Raw genomic sequence first — 21,984 nt, 5'->3', positions numbered from 1 at the left:
GTATTTCAAGCTTAATCATACTAAAAATCATCCTGAACCAAAATCATGTCCTAGAAATCTGTCATTTTGAGGTCTATTAGTTTATCTATCACAGTAATATTTAAATGCATCTACATAGTTTTGAAATGAAAACTTTGTGGTTCGAGCACAGTTCTGTGAGGTTTTTTTGGGGGGTTTTGTGGGGGTTTTTTTTGGTATGATTTTTGTTTTTCCTTGTTTCTTTATCACATTAGCAAGCCATGTGGAGGGCGAAAATCTTTCCCTGATAGACAGGAGAAAATGTTTTGGAAGTATGAAGCTGTAAGCTCTTTGTTAACATATTCTCTGTTGACGTATTTGTCAAGTATTCTTTGTTGAAGCAGCATGTCAAGTGGAGTTCAGTATTGCCCAGTGTATAACATTCAATTTTATGTGATGCTTGCTTGGAATCAAGCATGTTCCAAAACATCCTTTTAAAATGTAAATAACCTAAGTGTCCTAACTGAAAGCTTTGCCTGCTTTAATGGCTATAATGTCAGGGCAATGATGTCAGGGCAAGGAAAAGGGAATTAGTTGTGAAGAGAAGCTGGCCAAAGCATTTTCTGGTTTTATTTTTTTATTTTTTTCTTTAACAAATCATGCCATCTTTTATCCCTGGTTTACAGTAGGTCCTGAATAAAATAGTTTTTCAGAGCCTTTTTGCTCATACTTAAAACACACTAAAACACTTTTTGAGACTCAGTTTGAGTAAGTGTCTAGGATGTACATAAACTGTTGGTATATAGAAATTCAGAAGGAAATAACACATACAGAAGAGACTTGGAATTTTGTTCTAGGACTCAACATATATTAAAGGTGACTCAAATTTATCAAAAGGTTTATTTTAGATCCTTAAAAAACTAAACTGAAGGATATAATTTCTGAAATTGCTATATTTATTATTATGTGATTTAACATGCAGATGCTGTTGGGACACATATGAAAGCAGAGACTTTCTTCTAATGAAAGGGTTTATTTGACATATGTAAGAAACAAAAGATTCATACTTTAATTAGGTTTGCACTGGTATCTGAATTTCATGTCTTAAAGAAATGTGTTTAAAGTAGTGTTTCTGGATGATGAATACAGAATTCCCTCTACAGCATGGTCTCATGGCCTCACCTGCCTAGAAAAGTATACTTGCATTATTCTCTGAAAATTGCATGGAAAACAACAATCAAAACTGATTTTGTAATAATAAGTGCTCATCTCAGTCCTTTCAGAAAGTTTGAGTACTCTAATCCAGTACCACTAGAACTTGTACTTCTATCTCACTGGGGTACATGTGAAAATATGAGCTTTAAAATAGCTCTTACAAAAATTCTTTTGATATGCACATATCAAACAAGTGAGATATCGTAATTTCATTGAGAAAACTGTTGCTCAAACCAGTTTCTTCAAGGATTTGGCCATTTGTCTGTTGCTTATGTCAAGCTTGTTGAAACTACTGAACTCTTTTTTGTGCCTTTCTTCTTCTTCCAGTTTGACTGTTATCTGACGCATACCCTATGCATGGCTGGGGAACATGAGAATGAGCAGCATATGACTAGAGGTGCTATGTAAATCTACAGTACTTCCTTGCAGCCCATTACAATGGAGAAAATAAATGAGTGCTGAAGTGATTGCAGCAGGTTTGGAGGTGAGAGGACAAACAGGGACTGTGTTGTTTGGAGCAATTTTCTAGGTGCAATTGTGTATAACATAAAGTACGAATCGAGGCAGATGTGTGTCTGTTCCGCTTTCAAAGCTGTGGCTGTCAGGCTGCGCTGTAGAAATGGAAATTTTTCTGGCAGTGTGCCAAACCAAAGCTGTGCTGATGTTCTACTATATAGTAATTAGTATCACACTTCTTAGGTAATTACAACCTGTCACAATCAAGTACACAACTTATTATTTACTGTAACATCAGTGCAAAGAAATAAGGACAAATTTCCAATATGTTCCACTGATATGTTCATGTGTTCAAATTCTGTTAAGGTTACTGGAAAGCTTGCCTAACTTGCATTTTCACCACCTTAATTCACCAACAGGTTATTCTGCTTCAGTTATTGTGACAGTAGAACTCTGACAAATCCAGCATTAGAAATCTGTGTTCATGTTTTCATTGGAGTAAACCACACTTTGAGTTTCAACTTACAAGAAGTAAAACCAGGCATTTGCTTGAGAAGGCTCTGGTGCCTCTGAAACACATGTGCTGATTAGTACTGGTGTGTCACCAGCTGGAACTACTTAAGCTAGAGGGCACTTTTTATTCTTTCCCTCTCCATCAGTAATTGGCAAGTATATTTTCTGCCTACAATCAATTGCTTTTATATTCTGAGTAATATTTCTAGTAAGAAGAAATATTACAGCAGCTAGAGAAGCTATTGATTTTAGGTAGAAAATGCCCTTTCCAAATGCCACTCCAGATGACTGAAATACAAAGAAAATCTGTGACATCACTAACATGGCCGATAAACCTGTCACCTGGCAGACCAAGGAATGAACACAAGTCAATATGGTTCTTAATTTAGGTTCCACATGAACTGTGGCAGACAGGCAAGGGAAGAACCAAATGGGAGCATCACATGCAAAGACCAATCTATTGAGCTAGTAATTCCAAGGCCAGGCTGGATGGGGCTTTGAGCAACCTGGTCTAGTGGAAGATGTCTCTGCCCATGGAAGGGGGTTGGAACTAGATGATCTTAATAAGGTCCCTTCCAGCCCAAACCATCCTATGATTCTGTGATAAGTGAAAAAAGCCCAGATGTATACTGTATAAGAGAGCATCAGATACCCGGTTTTGTTTTAGGAAAGAGACTGGAGTGGCAAATACAATTTTCACGATCCTGGAGACTGACAGGAGATTAACAGTGCTCTTGGAGCTTGTGGACAGGTATGTGTATTGTGGTACAGTTCTAGATTCACAGATTACGTGGTTTCAGTCTTTGGAGTATTCACCATGGTTTTCCTGAGTACCATAATCTGTATCTCCATTGATCTTTGTCAAAAATTGATTATTTCAGCTACTACTGCTAATGCAGAATGGAGAATAATGGGAGCAAATATCTTGAAGGTAATGTATCCACTTGAGATGCTCCTCAATTTAGTAGAGGTCAAGGGAAAAGCCAATACCATCTTCTGGTTACCTTTTTTATCCTAAGTGCTTCAGTCATCTGTCTGGTTATAATGTATCTGTGTCATTATCCTGAGGAACTATACAGAAATTTTTTGTTTAGAAATTGTGCTCTGTGAAAGTTCTGCAGAAGAAGAGGAGTGGGAGGAATTTTTTCCATTTTTGTTCTTCTGAAGTGTGAAAGGTTTTCGATCATCTTTTTGTGCTTGAGGAAAAGAGTTACTTCCTAAACTGAGAGACCAGCACTTTCTAGACTAGTGATCGTAACTTGTCAGTGACAGTCCCATTGTTCTTACAAATTACAAAAATCTCAGAGGAGGCTGTTCATGATGGAAGGCTTGAAAATTTTCAGACGTGAGTCCTTAAGAATTATGAAAATCAACACCTAGATTTTAGAGGCTTTTATTTGTCTGCAAGTTGGTTTACCAACAAGAACACTGAAATGTTAGCTTAGCATCCCCCCATGGTAACAATTTGGTTGCTGCATTTGGAAGTACTTGAAGCGCATATGTCTTATCTCCTGTTCCACTCCCGAGTGGTGTACAGCCTGTAACAAACTAGAAGCTATGAATGAAGGAACATCTTAGGAATGGTCTGTGAATGCACAATCTCCGGGTTCCCTAAAAGATGTTTCTGTGGTATTTTAGGATTATCACAAGAGACTCTCTCTTTACCCCCTCCCCTCTGTGTAAAAATTGCTGCTTCTTAAATTTTATAGTGGGGAGATCCATGAGAAGTAGCCTGGTTTCCCTTTCTTCAGGTGGCACTGTGCTTTTGCTGAATATTTTATGAGGGATAAACAGAACAAGAAATACTCTAAGGATATTCAGTGAAGGAACTGCTGCATCAACTCCTGTCCGTTCAGCGGAGTGAGAGAATAAACTCTGAATTTTGAGCCTCCTCTGGAATTTTAACCCATTTCCCTTGGGTTTGGCAAAGATATGTTTCATTCATTGTCTCTGTTTTAGTTATTTGTGCGTTCTAGAAGATGGTCATCAGTGTCACAGAGAGCGTGGTTCTTTCTAGACCTCCCTTCCATGTTTATTAACATAAGCAGGTAAAGTTTATATGGCCTAGTATGTGTATGTTTTAATCAGACTGAAGCAAACGCCTGCAATTTCATTTCTAAGGTCACTGGGAGTTCCAGGTATCGTATGTCGCTGTTGTGCATTGTTGTCAGAGAACGCTACACTTATCTTTTTGCTGCAACAGTACTATCTTAACCAACTGCCTCCAGAAGACAAGGGGATTTAAGTCAACTATACTGTCCAAAACCACCTCGGAATGTTGCCTGTCCAAGGCTTTTCTGAGCAGAACAGTGACTTTTACCTTCTCTACCTCTGGAGGCAGAAGAGGCTGCCTGTCCCTTCGCAGAGAGCATGTATCTAGGGTCACAAAGCTATGAATGTAGTGAACTAGCCCTGCTGATATATCCCTTGTAATGTGTGTTATTGAGTACCATCGTAGTTGTACACTGTGTCATTTCTTTGTGCTGAGGTCACCATTACTCTTTTTTCTGTTTGTCTGTATCTTTGTCTGAATAAATTTTCAAATTCTCTTTGATATCAGTTTCTGGCATTATAAGCTTTCTTGTTCTCAATGTTCTGTTAAATTAAATGTCAATAGGTGATGACTCATGCTTCAGTGGTGCAACCTTTCGTTTTGTCATGCAAGATGTGCAGTTTTTTACTCCAGAATTTAGTATTTAGTGACACTATTTAGGATTGTTACGAATTTATGGCTTCATGCCCAACCTTCTCTACTTCTCTGACTAAAACATAAACTCTAAACTGCAGCCTATTGACAGATGCTACAGTAAAGTTTATTCTGTCATGTAAACCCAAATTTCACAAAAAATCTGTCACTATGTCAGTGCTATCATCTACTTCATGAGCAGTGAAGGTGGAATTCCTAGTTAGCATTGTCTGCACAGGTAGCACTAGATGATTGGCATGGCAAGATGGAGCATCCATCTTGTTTATGGTGTTTTGTGATCTGGAAATGCTAGCAGGACTCTTGGAGCAATCAATTAGTTTGCTGAGCTGGGTGTCTACTATGTTTCTGAGCAGCTTCAGTGTGCCTGCTCCTGTGCTAGGCAAAGATCTTATCTTCTAATCAGATGAACATTTCAGGTTCAGTTTTATTTCAGTCCTTAATCTGAGGCTGATTTTTAAGAAGCTATAAGCTGCCGCAGAGGGGAATGGCTTTAGGCATCTCATTAGAACCCCATTTCGTTTTCCCACAGGTGGCATCATGCTGTATGAAAAGACCACAGGTACTGCTTACCATGGAGTGTGCTTAACCTTAACTTTTGAAGGCTTTGCCAATCTAGAATTTAAATAGTATGTCAACAGAGGAAGCCAGGCCCCCAAATATTAAACAGACTCAAAATATTGAGTGTAAGGAAGTGAAATCTCTGCCTTTCTTCTTTGTCTTTAGGTAATAGGCTCTTTGGAATGAAGTTAAAGTAACTCACTCAACATGCTAAAAACCTGCTCATGACATTTCTTGCACCACAACCTTTGTTCGAAGCAGGATGTTGATGAGCATTTGAATATGTGACCATCTTGCATGTGTAGGTTTTAGAGCTAAGAATTAATGATGTTTTATAACATCAGTGGAGAGAAGCTTCAGTGGGCTGTGCTGAAAAAGCCTCGTTTGATATTTGAAAATGGAACAGCCAAAGAAAGATTAAAAAAAAAATTGCTACAGGCTTCATCTTGCAGGCTTTCATAAAAGGTGAGATGAAAGACAGCAGATGGATTTATCTTTTTACTTAGCTGCAAAACTGTGAATCGGCTTCATATAAACAGATCTCTCAGCCAAATATAGCTTGACAGTAATTCTATAAGATTCATCAAGTCAAGGGAAGTGATTAGGTCTGATGCCATAAAATAGTATGAAAGTAGGATATCTCATATGATTTCAATATTTCAGACTTGAGTCCATTAAATACAACTTTCTGATGAAAATACTACCCTGTTGCAACAATTTTCATCTTCACGTATTCTTTAGAATAATGCGTAATTCTTATACCTTTCAAATTCATTTCCAGTAATCTTAAGCATTACTGAAACAATTTCCAGAGTGCAAATAATGCTCTGACTTTCAATTTCATAAAATGGTGAAGGTGAGTTTTTAAGCTTTTAAAACAGTTTTCCTGGGTCTTAGTCGAACAGGTATGTTTTACACATTCAGGCTGTCAATATATCAGTGTCTTGAGCTGCAAAAGCTCCAGACAAAACACATCGTGTAAGATATTTAATGAGATACATCACAGTCTTGCTTTTGTCTTTTTGTAACACCCAAAAGTGGGTCTGCGCTGCCTTGAAACAAACTGAGGCATTTCCTGTTGCATCAAGGCTCTCAAATACAATTTATTCTAATGAACTCTAAGCTTCTAAAATGGCAAATTTCTGTTTAATAATTTCTCAAAAAGCGTGTATGTAAAATGTGCTTAAGTTCTCATGCGCTAAATCATATAGGCTCTGAACTCTAATTGAGTCAGTAGGAAATGGATGCCTAAACTGCCTTCATAGGTTTGCCTTCTCTTACAGGTTTCGCTACATCTAGAGCCTGGTAATAATAATGTACCTAAGTCCTGTTTTTATAAGTGACTTAAAGCCCATTTGAAAAAAAATACTTAGATGCTTATAATAGGTTTGCCTTCCCAAAATCACATATGCACCTAAATCATGTTGATTTTACTGGAAGTTAGGTAGCCTTCTGGACATGGTTACTTTTAAATTTTTCACATTAGTTACCAGTATATATTAAAAGATGTGTGGAGGTGTTTTATTGCTTTGCTTACTTGTATCTTTCTCTTGTAGTATTTAAAGCATAGTATGTTTTTTTTTGCAAATCTTTACAAAGTTTGTGTGCTGTTTGATTCAGCTATCATACATCTTTGAAATGATTAATTGATAACCACCAGCACCAGAAGGGGATGTCCTTGTTGATGAGTCTGGAGGATCAGGTCTGAACATGCAGTGTTGGGGAGTTGTGCTGAAAAATCCCATTTACACAAACAGATGGCAGGCAGAGATGGCTTGTGCACAAGAAGGGTACTGGGCCGGCCAAGTAAAGAAGTGGCACTATAGCCTACAGAAGTAGTAGTTGTTGGAGTGCACAAACTCAGCAAGCTGGTAAGTGCCCGGTTGTAGAAGCTCTATCAGACCTGTGTAAAGGTGGGTTTTGCCAATATTACATTGCCAAATCATGATTATCCAACTTGAAGCAAACAACAGGATTTAACAGGAAAGAAAAGGATATCAAATCTGCCAGGTTCTCTGTAATTACACCAATCTCAGGCAAAGTAATTTCTAGCTGTACTGAAGAATAAAAATCTTAAAGTTGTATAATGAGTATGAAATCTGTGAGCAAATGAATAGCATTAGTGATGTTGGCAGTGTCTCATGGAAAAGAATGATTGATAATGATCCTTCCTAGTGACCCCTTTCCCACTGCAAGAGAGGCTAAGTATGTTTTTTAAGGACAGATTTAAAGCAAATGTCTCTGAGCAGGTTTCCAAACCAAGCTCTTAGGGGGATGGTATTTTTCAAAGCAGATCTCAGGTGAGGTATCTAACCATGTTTTTAGGCCCTTAATTAGAGTTCTATAAGGGCTCCTGGGTGACTGCAGGAGTTGCTCTACAGAGAGGTCTTTGTAAAGCTAGCTGTAAGTGCCTCAGTTTTCAGGCTTCTCCTCTGTGAAAGAGGTCCTGCTCAACACATAATGGATTCAATCTGCTGAGTCCTGTTAAATAGGGTTCTAGGGACCCTCTTCAAGATCGTATAAAATGCTGGTAAAGAATGAGAGAAGGCAAAATGCAAGAAGCAATGTAGCTTTCTTTGAACTCTTCCATGTCAATTCACTGTTTTCAGAGTGGATTGTTTTAATGACTTTATTTGGAGATGTTCCTAAGGATAGTGGTGAAATGGGTTGCAGAATGTCCGCTTACTCTAGCAGAAGCCTCTGTACTAATACTTTCACTGTTGGGTGCAATTTAATTATCTGTTCAGAGTTTATCAGTTCTCTTGGGCATTATATACTTACAAATCGAACAAGAGAGCTGCCCTCATACTCGAGAGATGGTATTTCCTTAGAAGAGTGAAGGCTCAGCCACCTTGGGTTGCCCTATATGTATTGACTGGGCTGTAGAAAGCCTTAAGGAAGTGGTTAAAATGACAGTCTAGATACATCTGTTCAAAAGATTCATACAACTGACTGTGGGGCCTTTGACTCTAAAATGTGCAGCGTTGCTTGCCCTCAGAAGGGGGAAAAGGCAATTGCCTTAAACTTTTACAGCAGTGTTAAGGTTGCACAGTTAAAAATCAGAGTAATATTAATTTTAGGACTTTGATCAAAAGTTCATCTATGTGTTTTTTTCTGTTGATTGTTGTTAAAAGCACACCTGGTACATTACTATGTAGTCAATGGCTGTCACCGTAATGAATACTGAACGTACTGTGTAGATATGCTTCGAGGTTAAATCTCACAATATTTCCCAGTTTCTTTCAGATGAAATCATGGCAGTTGTGGGTGATCTTTTGTTTTTCTGGAGCATATTATGGGATACTTCCTCCTGTGGTAGACTGGTTAGCAATGCTCTAATACTTCATTGATTACATTGTCTGCCTAAAGTGGGTCCTTAGAGCTTTGCTGCGTTCAGGGACTAAGATGTAAAGTTTAATGACAGCAGCTGAAGGAAAAAGAATATGTGGTTGGGTACTGTAACTCCTGGAAAAAAGGAAAAAACATAACAAATGTGAAAAGCAGAAAGATCTTGGAGGCTATCATATGCATTTTTCATCTTAAGTCTATTGAATAATGCTAAAAGGATACTGAGGTACTGAGCTTGTGTACTTTGGTATAGAAAGAAAAAAAGGCTGTTGTTGAAAGAAATGCTGTTTGCGACAGCAGGTGATATATCCCAGCTCAATAACATTAAGTACCGTCCAGCAGTCATATGCTTTGATGGTACAGAGAGAAATAAGTAGGCAAAAGAACTTCCTGAGAACTTGCACTACACAGTTATCAATGCTTTTATTTTAATAATGAGAAAACCACCTTTCTTTTCCTTTCTTCAAACATTATCTTATGAGCTGAACTCAGTCTCAAAACTTAAGTGCCTGCCTTTGATAGAACGTATTTATACACTAAACTTAGCAAGAAAGAGAAAGACTACATCTTAGTTTCAAGCAAATAATCTATTTCACCCAGCAATTAATAACTTAGTGCTCTGGTGGGACAGAAATGGCCTTCAGGTGAAAGTAATGAGTGCTCCTGACAAAAGGGAGGCTGCCAGGTGCTGTTACTAATTGTATATGGGGAAGAAAGGCTTGGAAATTTCTTTCATTTCTTTTTCGTTCTCTGTGCCTGAAGCTTTTGCTTTTGTCTCTGGGGGAAAGAGGCATATTTGTTCTTATAACAGCAGAAAGGTGGTCTTTGCTATGGAGCTCTTCTAGTAGTTTTTACAGTGAAAAATGCTGCAGGATTTGCTGAGCCCCAAAGATCTGATTGTGAAGGTAGGTTTCCACTGGGCATGGAGTTAGGCAACTGCTTGGCGTACAACAAATGTTTGCACTAGTTCCTCTTCTTACTATTGGTTTAGAGATACAGTGATTTTCTAGTCTGGGTTAAGAAGCGGTGTAGTGAACAACTTGATTTTCCAGTCTTTAGCAATCTTGTAGTGTCCAAACTAATCTGTGATGACCAGGTGAGTATTGCTAGTAGAGACGTTCTCATAGACTTGTAAATATTCTCTTTCCCTTAAAAATGAACAGTCTTCTAACAAAGCTTGCTGCTGGAAAGCATTACTCTTCTAGTTGAATTCTTTAAGTTTTGGGGTTTTGTGGTTTTTTTTTTTTTAATACCTTCAATACTACTTAGAAATGTAGAAGAAAAGATTAGTCACTTTCAGAAGGCTTGGTACCTAAACGAGTGACAAATGATCTTAGTAGAAATTATTAAAAAAAAAAAAGGCATGGTGCAGTATGTTGGAATGAATATGGCAGGCTGCAAATGCATTCATGGAACTTTCTTTTATCTTCAGGAAAAAGTCTTTCATGCTCTTCTGAATATGGATGATAATTACTTGGAGGATCAATCTGTTTTGTTGAAACTTTTGCTATTTTTTTTGGTGGTTTGTTTTTTTTTTTTATATGTAATAACAATTCCTCTGACAAGAGAGTAAGGATTCTTATGAACCTTATTTCTAAACATGCCATAATAATCTTCTGGAGATGAAAGATTGTGATCACTAGTTAAAAGTGTCTTTAAGGCTGTGAATTCCAGATCATGCAAACAATAAATGAGAAAGTGTTGGCAGTTGTAGGTGAATTCTTGGCACTACAATCTATTGTGCTGGACTTAGATTGCCATACATGTCTGCTGAATTGTAAATTACATATTTGATTCAATACCACCTAGCAGTTTTCTGTGACTGAAAAGATAAACAGTTGTGCTGATAGTAAATTGAACTCTACATATTAATCTCTTAATAATCCACAATTGTAAAACTGTGCTGATAATTTATTTTCTTTCTGCAATATAGAAACCACATTTTGAGTATCTGTTTTGCAGCAGGTAACTTTTCAATACTAGGAAGTGAATTACCTGTCTTTACTTTTTTTATTCTCAGGCTTTTCTCTCCAGTTTCATGGAAGAATGCGCTCCCATTCATATATCCCCTGCAGTAACCTGTTAATAACAAAGCCAGAAAGTAAGCTTGCCATTGGTTTGCTATGTTGTGTGAAAGAGGTTGTTGACTGCACGCACAGCTGCTGCCTAAAATGACATTTTTTTGGCAATCTGACAACTCTTGAGTACTTGACTCCTTAAGTAGTATTGAGGCCCTTGGTGCCCTGCTGTATTTTCGTACAGAAATACTAGCAGTAAGCCAACTTTTGAACACAGAATATGACTGATACGTATGCCCATGTTGTCTTATATCAGCTCTTTCTTTTATTTAGGGATGTCTAATACTGCTTAATAGCGTTTTCAAAACTCTTTCTATTGAATTCTTAATCCAGAGATGGGTTAACATGTCTTGATACGGAAGGTACTGCCAAAAATTAAATATGATCCTTTATGTGTTTCTGGTGATAGTGTCACAAACATATTCATGTGAATGAGAAAATGTGCTGGTCTAGGAATGTAGTGGTCTCTCAAGATTACTTTTGCTGTAAAATTTTACTCAGAATATGTATACACATATTTTTAAAAGTGCAATTTCCCTTCTATTTATACTTCCTGAACTCAAAGTGTTTATTAACAGACACTGAAAGGAAGCTAAAAACTAACAGGTCTTTTCAGCTACTTACTTCAAAAACTCACAGCATTTGCTTGAGAGAAATAGACTAATGTATTGATCTGTGGTATTTTTATAAAGTTGTCTTTTCTACAACACTTTTATTTTTTCATTTTAAAAACTATGTTGAGGTCTTTAATTCTGGGCATGCTAAGAGGACATAAACTGAGCAGAGTGGAATGAGAAACATACTCCTTAATTTCTGAGTGAATGCCACCTACTCAAGTTCTCATCTTAATATTGCCTAGCTGATTGTGTGTGTTAGATCAAAAGGGGAGAAAATTTTGAGAAAGTTTAACTGGCTGTGAATATTCTTGTGTTAATATTAGGAAAAATTAGCTAGTGTCTACTACAAGTCTGGTTAACGGGTCTGTTTCTCTAAGGTGATCCTTTGGTTTCCATTGACTTTACTATAACACATTCAGAAGAAAGGTCTAGTCTAATGTGTTAAGACTCCAATGGAAAAGAGAGAAGCCTATTTAGCTAACATAAAGGAAATAGCACCATGTAGAGGTTTTTACATAAAATAGTACCTTGAAAGTGTCTAATTTTGCTGTTACTTTAGCATCTCTGTTGAAGTATAAGGTAGCTTAAAAAATAAAAAAATCAATTGACTTATGTCTTTTGAGAAATCAATATGTTGAAAGTAGGTGACAATGAAATCTGCAGACTGACAGATATTTTTACTCAGCAAAGGGCTTTAGAGCGAGGAGGTGCAAGAACTTAAAAAGAAGCCAGCATGTCTCCCTCCCCACATGGCATTATGAAAGAAAGTAGGATAATTTTAAAGTGGCCTACAGTGGTAATTGTATGATATATCTCAACAGATTGAGATGTCGCACAGTGGCTCTGCTGAATATAAATTGTCAACATTGCATGTAATTCTTTGCCTTTTCTTGGAGCATGTAGTGCGAAAATGAGATGGCTAGGTGTCTAAATCATATAAATGACTATTTTGTCTGTCACTGTTATAGATAAAAGCCAATAACAACAAATAAAATAAATGACCTGAAATAGAATTTTAAATCAAATAACTTGCCGCATTTGTATCTCTACTGATGGCGTTTATTAAGAAAGCTCAAATAACAACATGCAGCAACTTATTGAAGCATGCTTTCACAGCAGTACAGCCGGAAATGCCTTGCCTTAGTTCCATTACTGCCACCAAAATTTAAATTCAAGGCATGTTTTTCTACCTGTTATTTTGGCAATTTTACCCCATAGAGTCTTAAGCATTTGAGGAGCAGAAGGATGTCTGGCAACTGTAGACTGAGGAACAAAGTGAAGTGTCCAGCTGCAAGACAGAACTTTATGGGGGAAAAAAAAAAAAAAAGAAGATATTCTGTGTTGCTGCTCAAAGGTGGATTCTCTGTCCCTTGAATAGGACTTCTTTGAGCAGATATTTTTCTTATCAGGTGTGTAATCACACTTCAGAGATTTTGTATCTGCTGGTTAACAGGTGAAAGTTAAGTGATAACTTTTTACTTTATTTGTAAAGTTTCTTAAAATTGGAGAAGTGAAGTGAAAATATTTGGTTTTCTGCACTTTAACATATTCATTCTAACTAGTGTCACTTAGGATAGAAACAGAAATTAAATTTAGAAGATCTTTGGAATGTGCTTACCAACACCTAGAATCACAGAGCAGCTCAGTAGATGCTTAGCTTTAAGTACTTGTGCAATCCTGTTGATCTCTACTAAGCTAGTGATAAAATTAAGCAAATACTTTAGTATCCTGTAGTGATACAGGCCCAAATTATCTGTTCTTTTTCATCCCTTTTTAATATCTATTTTACTTAAAATAATAAAGTTGGATCACTATTTTGATCTCTGCTGATCTATCCTCATACTGTTGTCTTTAATAGTGCCTTAAGACCTAAAAGCTTGCAAAGAGAATTAGTTGGGGGTTTTTGACTGAATGTTCTCCTTCATAATACAGATTTATGCAAAAATACACTCTGTTAAGTTCTCACTATTGGCATTTGTGGTTGGAAGAAAAGGAAGACCCATTCTAGAAAGGCTTGTCATTTTGTCTGCATAGGGCAGCAGGCTTCCACTGAAATGAAAGGATCATTATTGGTTTTTCTCTTTTTTTTTTTTTTTTTTAATTCAAATTAGGTTGCTTATTTGTCAGTGGCTCTGTTTGGGTAGTTGTACCTTGAATTTGTGAGGCTAGTGTCTGTCAGCTTATTGTTTGTCATGAGCATGTTTTGCTGAAGAATGTAATTTAACTGAGATTGTGATTAAAGACCATATAATTTTTTGCCAAGTTGGTTGCTTGGCAAAGTGTCAGCAGAAAATCAGCAGCTATTCCACATAGAATAACCTGTTTAAAGTCAGTGGTGTTCAGTGGGTCATATTTAGGATTGGCTTAGCTCTAATTGATTCCTTGGAAATGCACCCAGATTTATGTTGTCTCATTATTTTAAGGCAAACCTACATCATTTGCATTGAGGGCATCGTCAGGGTTTTGGTCCCTGTAACTGCTGTAACACAGCTGATGAAGGACATACCGCCAGGCACAGTTGCCAAGATTCTTTATTCTTCCTCTAGGGAAAATTTGCTAAATGTGTTGGAGGTTTAAAGCCCAACTATTTATGTGAGGAAATCCTGGGCATCCCAATTCAGATTATGTTTTATCAATATCCATTTACTTTCAGGAGGCAGTTCAGCCTTTCATATATCCCTAAAATTGAACTGTGTCTTTGTGGGAAAAGATATGGTGGGATAAGTTTGGAAAGCAGTAGCCCATGGCCTATGTTTTATGGTTCCTTGTCAAGTTGCAAGGTGGTTAAGAGCATGGTGTTACAAGGCTTTGGCTGCTATGTGGCTGTTTCGTGTAAATACATTTAAGTTAAAAGTAAGTAGTATCGTTATATAGAATGAGAAGGATTAGGTGTTTATAGAGCTATTGTATGATATCTTTAGTGCTAAGTCCCAGTATGATTAAATAATTATCAATTTTTTATATTAAATAACAATGTAACTGTCTTGGTGGCTTTAAATAACACGTTCCTTGAACAACCATAATTTAAAGCATTGCTATTATTTTCATTGGGGCCACAAAACCCATGATACAGATAGACATGGTTTTAGATAGAGATCTTATTTTTTGTTTGAACTGTTTTAAAATTGGTTAGAATTTCATCAAGAAACAAGTAATGATAAAAAAACTAGTATAGGACTGTGGTGGTGGGTGAGGAAAGACAACTGCTTGTTACTCTGCAAGTATTTTGCTGACTTGTGCTGGAACATTTCATGTGTTGCTACCTCTAGAAATAAATTCTGGCTGTGGCTAATGGTCTTTGTCTTATGTGAGCAGAACTGAAAAATAAAGAAATGATAATGATATAATGGTGTTTAATGACATTGCAATGGTCTGAGAAGCCATTGCAAGTGTGCATCCTAAACAAGCTTTTATAGGAAGATAGGGATGCCTACATATAGTGTACTGAAGTCTTGGGAGTAATAAAAGTACATGTTTAATAGACTCTTCATCAATTTTCTCTTATTTATGGCTATTTATGACTTCAGTATTTATGTGACTTGATAAAATGAAGCCGTATCTTGTAAAAGATGCTAGATTAAAATAGACATTTTCCTGGTAATTGACCCAAATATATTAATAACAGGAATTTGCAAGTGGCTAGCTGTGATTATTTTATTGATATGTTTTGAGTTGAGAGAAAAATGACGTGTTTACACAATTTATTCTGTAAAGGGAGATGTTTACATACTGTGTTTTGGATAATAATGCTAGTTTTAATAATACTCTTTTGTAGTATAAGAAGTGAGACTGGTGTAAGCCCAGGAATGTAAAAAACAACAAACCCAAACACCAACACCATCCACCCAACCCACCAAAAAAAACCCCCAAACTGCCCCTGCTTCGCCCACCATTTCCTGGAATCCTTTGAACACTCCAGACTCTATTCTGCTTGTCAGGCTTTCACTATGACAGTAACAAAAATATAAATATCTTCTAATTTTAAATGGATTTGAATAGGTTAAGTTTTGCTAGGTTGCAACCACAGAACAGTGGACATATCTGGGTTCAAAATACTCCTCTTCAGAAGCAGAAAGTGCAGGTAGATGGTTAGCTGCAAACAAAATTTTGCTCTTATGTGCAGCACCCCAGAGTTTAGAAAACTATAGTATCTGTTAAAAACAAGTCTCATTGATGCTAATATGTTGGGGGGGGGGGGGGAGGAGAGGCAAGAGGGGGAGCGAAAGCTTTATTTCACACTGAAAAACAGTAGGTCTCTCTTTGAAGTTTTTTGTGCACATGTAATTCCAGTTTGTGTAGGTAGAACAATAGAACTTTCACTCGTGTTGTCAGGTTGGTTTTGTTGTTTTTTTTGTAATCGTGCAGTTGTGCAATCCTACAGCAGGTGTCAACAGTGGAAACATTACAAAAGGACAAGATGTTTGCATATTTGGCAAAACCTGCTGAAAATCTAATAGAAGGTCTGAAAAGCAGGGATAGTGATACTTGTATCGCTAGACATATGTTGATTAGATAGTCTGTCCTTGTTTATTTGCATGTGGCCTCATGCAAATAGACTCACTGGACTGTTTCACAGGTGCAAAGGTGAGCACTGTATCCTTTTAGGATCTGTGCCTTATGGTGCACTTGGGTCAGCTTGCATAGATGCTGAGCATCAAAAAGCTGTATAGGAACACAGGTATGAAGTGTCCACTCTGCCAGATATTTAACCTGTCAACCTGCAGGAAGTACAGATGTGGAATACATAAGAGTAAGTCTCCTCCTCCTACAAGGAAAACTGGCTCAAAAAACTCCAACAACCCTCCATAAAGCAGGAAGATAAAATAATGTATTAGAACTAGTAAACTTATTAAGCAAAGGGAAATACTATGTCTTTCATCTGTCTCTGGCTACATTAATAAATATTCAGCAGTGAATGTTCATTATAGCGTTTATACTTGTACAAAGAGGATTTTGGCAATTTGTTTCTAAATGGCTGTTAAGATAGCTCATTGTAACATTCAAGACAAGAATTTTTTCTCTATTGAGAAGTAAGAAACATCATCAGAGGAGGGATGTGTGGTACGTTTTTCAGTATGAAACACATTAGCAGTAGGCATTTTTCCACAGCAAGGTCTAGGTTGGTGATATTGAATACTTACTATTAGTCTGTGGAGGGGAGAAAAACAAAAACTAAACAAATAACCTAAGCAGGACACAAAGTAGGTAGTTGGCACAAAATTCCAGGATATTAAAGTTTATAAGATAATTGACACTGAAAAGCGTATACTTCTGTACCTCTCTTCTAAATTAATAGTGAAAAATTTAGAAAAAAATACCTTTTAATGGATTATTTTATAACTAACCATTATGGAGACTTAATATGGCCTACTATCTTGTGCTAGGCTTTCACTAACCACAGGTTATAGAATAACTTTTGTAGAAGTACAGCAAAAGTAATAGCAATGTTTGCTATAACTCTGTTGCTCTTCGAAAAGCACATATGGCTCAAAGCTAGTTCTGTAGTCTCTATAGGCATGCTGAAATAGTTCATGAAATAGGTAGCAGAAATATTAAAGAAATCTGAAAAGCTTTTAATTTTTACATGTCTGTACAACATGGATAAAATACTCATAACAAGTGACAAACACATGTAAAATACACTCTGTGAAAACTTGTAGTGCTATCTATCTCCCACTAGGAAGAATTGCTAGGAGGTGTTGGAAATATGTTTTTGTTCATCCTGTTTGCCAATATGACAGTCAACTGAAAATTCAAATTGGGAAAAATATTCTGAATTTTCATGGGTGGTTAGCTGGTTGCACACGTTTTCTGGCAGTCTCTGGGTAAGTGGTGGGCGATACCAGCAGAGTTTCCAGATGTTTATGTACACATATCTGTTTCAGGTGCCTTTCTGTCCTGGGTTCAGCTACAGCAGTCAAAAAAATGACTCTTTCTTAGTAGCTGGTGCAGGGCTGTGTTTTTGACTTTCAGCCTGGGAACGACACTGATGACACCGATGTTTTTAGTTGTTGCTAAGTAATGTTTACTCCGACCAAGGACTTTCTCAGTCTCATGCTCTGCCTGGGGGGAAGCAGAGACAGGACACCTGACCCAAACTGGCCAAAGGGGTATTCCATACCACAGCACGTCGTGCCCAGTATATAAACTGGGGGGAGTTACCCGGAAGGCCCAGATCACTGCTCGGGTCGGGCTGGGTATCGGTCGGCAGGTGCTGAGCAATTGTATTCTCTCTCCTTGTTATTTCCCCTATCATTATTATTATCGGTGGTAGCAGTAGTGATTTTGTATTATACCTTAGTTACTGGGCTGCTCTTATCTCAACCCGTGGGAGTTACATTCTTTTGATTCTCCTCTCCATCCCTCCGGGAGCAGGGGGAGGAAGAAGAGGGGGAAGTGAGCGAGCGGCTGCGTGGTTCTGAGTTACCAGCTGGGCTTAAACCATGACACTTTCCTTGAATTGCTCTTGTATATGTGAAAACAGTGCTGTCTTGATTTTGATGATGACACGCTAGGATCTCATTTCTTCCATCTCACTTCAGAACATCATTCAGGAAGTGTGTTTTATAGTGGGGCTGTGCTGTAGACTTGTCTAATACTGATGAAAGCAATTGTAGCAAAGAAGTGGAAGTAATGTGCCTCCAGACTTTTGTGCTCTCTCTCTGAAAAGTTAGCCATGGTATCAAATACTGGTATCTTGTTAGCAGTGTTTTCTAGCAGTAGATGTTGCTACAGAGACCTTTCTGCTGCAGTCTGAGTGTGGTGCTTGGTTTGCTAGTTGCCCCTTTTGCAATAAATTGCATGTGCACAAAATCATACCAGCTCAGAATCAAGGCAGTCCTACTAGATGAGAATTTCTGCTATTGAATGTGTCTAGTGGTACCTTGCTTTCCCCTATGGCTGGTGTCAGGGCTGTGGCCCTTATCATTCGATGCTGTAGCTCTCTTGATTGTGCTGCTAGGACTCATGAAGATGTTAAAATTACTGTAGAAACTAGAGTTTGGATGTCACTAGGTCTGTTTATAAAAGTTTTCTTAGACTGAATTAAAACAAGCCTTATAAATTTGTTTATAAGTGGATGTTGTGAAGAACGTCATTACATGCACTAATCTCCTGCTGTAGCCTTTTATGCAGCCAGCTGAAACTGTCAATAAAACAAGCTGTTAGAATTGTGGGAGAAAGAAAAAAGGCATTAAATAATATTAGGGCATCTTGTTAGAGAAAATAAGGAACTAGCCTTTAGCATGTGGGAGAGTGAGAAGAGGGAAGGTTTTAGAATAGCTGAGCCTATAAATAAGAAAGGCTTAGTGAAAAAGGAAAAGAAAAAGTATTAGTTAAAATAATCCTATTGTTTTATTAGAATATTTGTTAATATATATTTCTGAATATTCTGGCTTGGAAGAATGTTAATTAGGGAACCTATAGCAGTAGGGGGAATTTGTGAAACAAAGATGGTAGTTTTGAAAATGTGGGTTATTGCTTTTAATTTTAAAAGGATGTTGGGAGGAGAGAACAGAAGTAGAAATATGCAAATCTTGCATATATGTGGAAGTGAAGAAAGTGTGAATGGGAAGAGAGAAGCTGCTAGGCATTTTCTGTACTGATTTTAATATGTTACTTGAATCTATTATGTCATTTATGTAACATCAATGGATTGCTAGAATGAATTGGATATGCTCAGCAAAACCTAGCCTTTTTTTTTTCTTTTTCTAGTCTACCTAGAAAAACAGCCCTGTGTGAATAGTTATCCTAAAAACACCCAAAAACCTGCTAACAGTCAAAATAGTAGCTCCAGCAATTTGTTAAGGCATACTGCTGTTGTATAAACTGATCTTGTTTAATTTTGATGCTTCAGTCTTTACCTAATGCGTAACCACAGAGTTTAATCAAGGCTTGAATTCATAGCCTTACTTTTGGATTTTTATTATTATCATGAAAAAGTCTTTTATACCTTCTTTAAGACTGAAGCAATTTCTGCTTTTATGTGATTGCTAGAAGTGCAATAACTGTGTTTTTCTCAAACTAATGGGAATACCTGTGTTAAATCTTTAGACCAGCTAGATTTCATTAGGTACAGTTTAGACCAAAGAAATTGGAATCAGAGTAGGCCAAGTACTCGCCTTAATATTGGTTTCTGCATCCTCAGTCTGAACTGAAATATGTAATGAAAAAGAAGATTCTATTACTCATTGTTGCGGTACCTCAAGGTGTACAGTTTTTCAAACAATACTGATGTGTTTTGGGGGCTGGATGAGACTTTCCCAATTCGCGATCAGTTGATTAATACTTTCAGCCTATTTTCATTTGGCAGTGACCTTTGCATTTTTAAAGGTGGGTAACTCTTACCCAACATAATATGACACAAGCTGTAAATCTGTTCATGGATTGGATCAGGTGATGTGCCAAAGAATTATGTGATTACATTTGTATTACCACTTAAGCAATGAATTTTCCTTTTTGCTTTAAATTATACTTTGACCCTTGATCAGGGACTAGAAAAATGAGTTGTTTTTCTCTGAAATTCGTTCCTTTTTTCCCTGGAGCAACTGCTTAAATGCACAGTTAGTAATAATTGACAAAAACCTTGATAAAGGAGAGAAGCCCTGTCTCCAGGGAAATTAATGACAAAACTCCAGTAGACTTCCTGAAGCAAGATGTTCCCTCAGGTGTACAGGTTGTCTTTCAAAATTTTGTCTTTTACAGATCTAGAATAGAAGTGCAAAGCTTTAATTTATGGTATTATTTTCTCTATTTCTCAATTTGAACTGATACAAAATAGTTTTCTTTAGACCCTAGTTTGCTTTGTGCCTTCTGAGTCCCTCAAATGCCTGCCTTTGTTTCCATAATACTATCTCTCTCTGTTTACCTAAACCACCTCTCCCTTCAGTGTCCCTTGCGTTACGTGGCTGAGGTGAGTGCTGTTGCCTAGGCTTGCTGGTTTGAAGCTGCTTAAGTGTTGAGTTGACTGGCTGAATATTTCACTGGCTAGTTGGCTGCTATCTATGGAAAGACACAATAGCCTTAGTAGAGGAAATGACTGGGTATCTGTTCTCTGATCAGCAGCTGATTTTCATGTAGCATGGAGAATTCTGTATTTGAGACTTACCCTGTTTTCATATTTCAGCCACATTTTACTAATGGGTTCTGAGTTTGTTGACAACAGGGATAGAATGCCGCCTTTTCTTCCCTTAAAAGACTATGCTAAAAATCTGCTTTAATAAGATTATTGGCAAGAGAAAAATACCTCCTTAAGCAAATGATTGCCTGTCACTGATTTATAATGATTTTTCTTTTTTTCCCAAAAGTCAACTTCCACCTTCCTTTGCTAAAGTAAATCATGTTTTGTTTACTCCGAAGGCTGAACTTGACTATTCATATTTAGAGGAATAAAAATGGAACGTGTGCCCCTGAGAGCTTTACACAGTAACTTCATTAGGGAGACTCAATTACTAGAAGTAGAGACTTGCATTCTCCCTGTTTGACTTTATGTTTCATACATTTTATGTTTACAATAGCAAGAATTTAAACCCCTTGTGAGAGAAGTTGGAACTGTGTGTTTGTGGGGAAAGATCTTATGTATCTGCAATTGCTTACTGCTTCAGTTTCTTAGTATAAATGGCACCATGACCAGGCCAGATTCCAGGAATGGGGTGCAACTCCGATGCAATTTTATTAGCTCATCCACTGTATGTTGTCATTGTGGTAATCCATACATGTAAAGACTGGCTCTGGGAAGCTATTTACATCACCCTGTGTTGTGCAGAGATCTCTTTGCCATTCTTTTCTGAAATAAATAAGTTGAGAGAGAAGGGGAAGAGGGCTATTACTGAATATCTTCCTCAAGATGTTTCCTTTTGAGCCAGGAACCTGACTCTCTGCTGAATGGTTATTTTGTCTGGAAATCTGACAGAATACAATTTTTGCAGTCTTGTGTATGGAGTTGCCCATGATCTATTGGAAGATGGTCCTCCACTGGCCTCCAGCTAAACCTGTCTCTAATCTGACAGAAAAATTCCTTCTTTGCTCTCCTGTTCTCTTCGAATCTTCTCTTCCCTCCCTGTGCAATAACTGATGTGTGTGTCAGGATATCCAAACTCTTAGGGTCTGTTTGCTGTGCTTGCGTAATGCCTGCTTATGATAAAGGCTAATAATAACTAGAGCTATCAGTGTCAGCTTCCTCTGCATTGTTTTTTTCCTTCCTTCCTTTTTATTTCTTCTGAAATGTCTTCTGGACTTTTTAATGCCATTTTTTAGGGGCTTCTATCTCTTGTCATTTCCCTACAGAAGAAGCGAAAAAATGCATAATGAAACATTCAAAGCTCAGAAACATTAAATTAATTAAAGATATGAAGCCCAATGCCTACGGCTAGTTTTTGGCTCTACTAGGTTGATGTAAATCAAAATGTTGGCAGTGGCAAGAAGTGTTGTCATGTTAAAACTTTTATTGGGAAACATTGGAGGAAGAGAAAAAGTCTATCAGGTGTCCTGTAGATTCTGCGTATCAGGTTCAATGCAGTCATCTATGTTCTTCACC

General features: G+C 37.3%; 1 long non-coding RNA gene across 1 annotated transcript in view; it reads left to right on the top strand.

Annotated features, from left to right (window-relative positions):
- LOC115610997 overlaps positions 1-21,984 on the top strand; it is a 45,446-nt gene that overhangs the window by 1,949 nt on the left and 21,513 nt on the right. The window contains exon 2 of the long non-coding RNA XR_003992424.1: positions 1,501-1,657. This is a non-coding gene — a long non-coding RNA (uncharacterized LOC115610997). The remainder of the gene's footprint in view (positions 1-1,500; positions 1,658-21,984) is intronic.

The sequence above is a fragment of the Strigops habroptila genome, chromosome 7 (genome assembly GCF_004027225.2).
Source record: "Strigops habroptila isolate Jane chromosome 7, bStrHab1.2.pri, whole genome shotgun sequence".
Lineage (NCBI taxonomy): Eukaryota > Metazoa > Chordata > Aves > Psittaciformes > Psittacidae > Strigops > Strigops habroptila.
The sequence above is the reverse complement of the archived record's forward strand: the minus strand, read 5'-3'. Positions and strand labels throughout refer to the sequence as shown.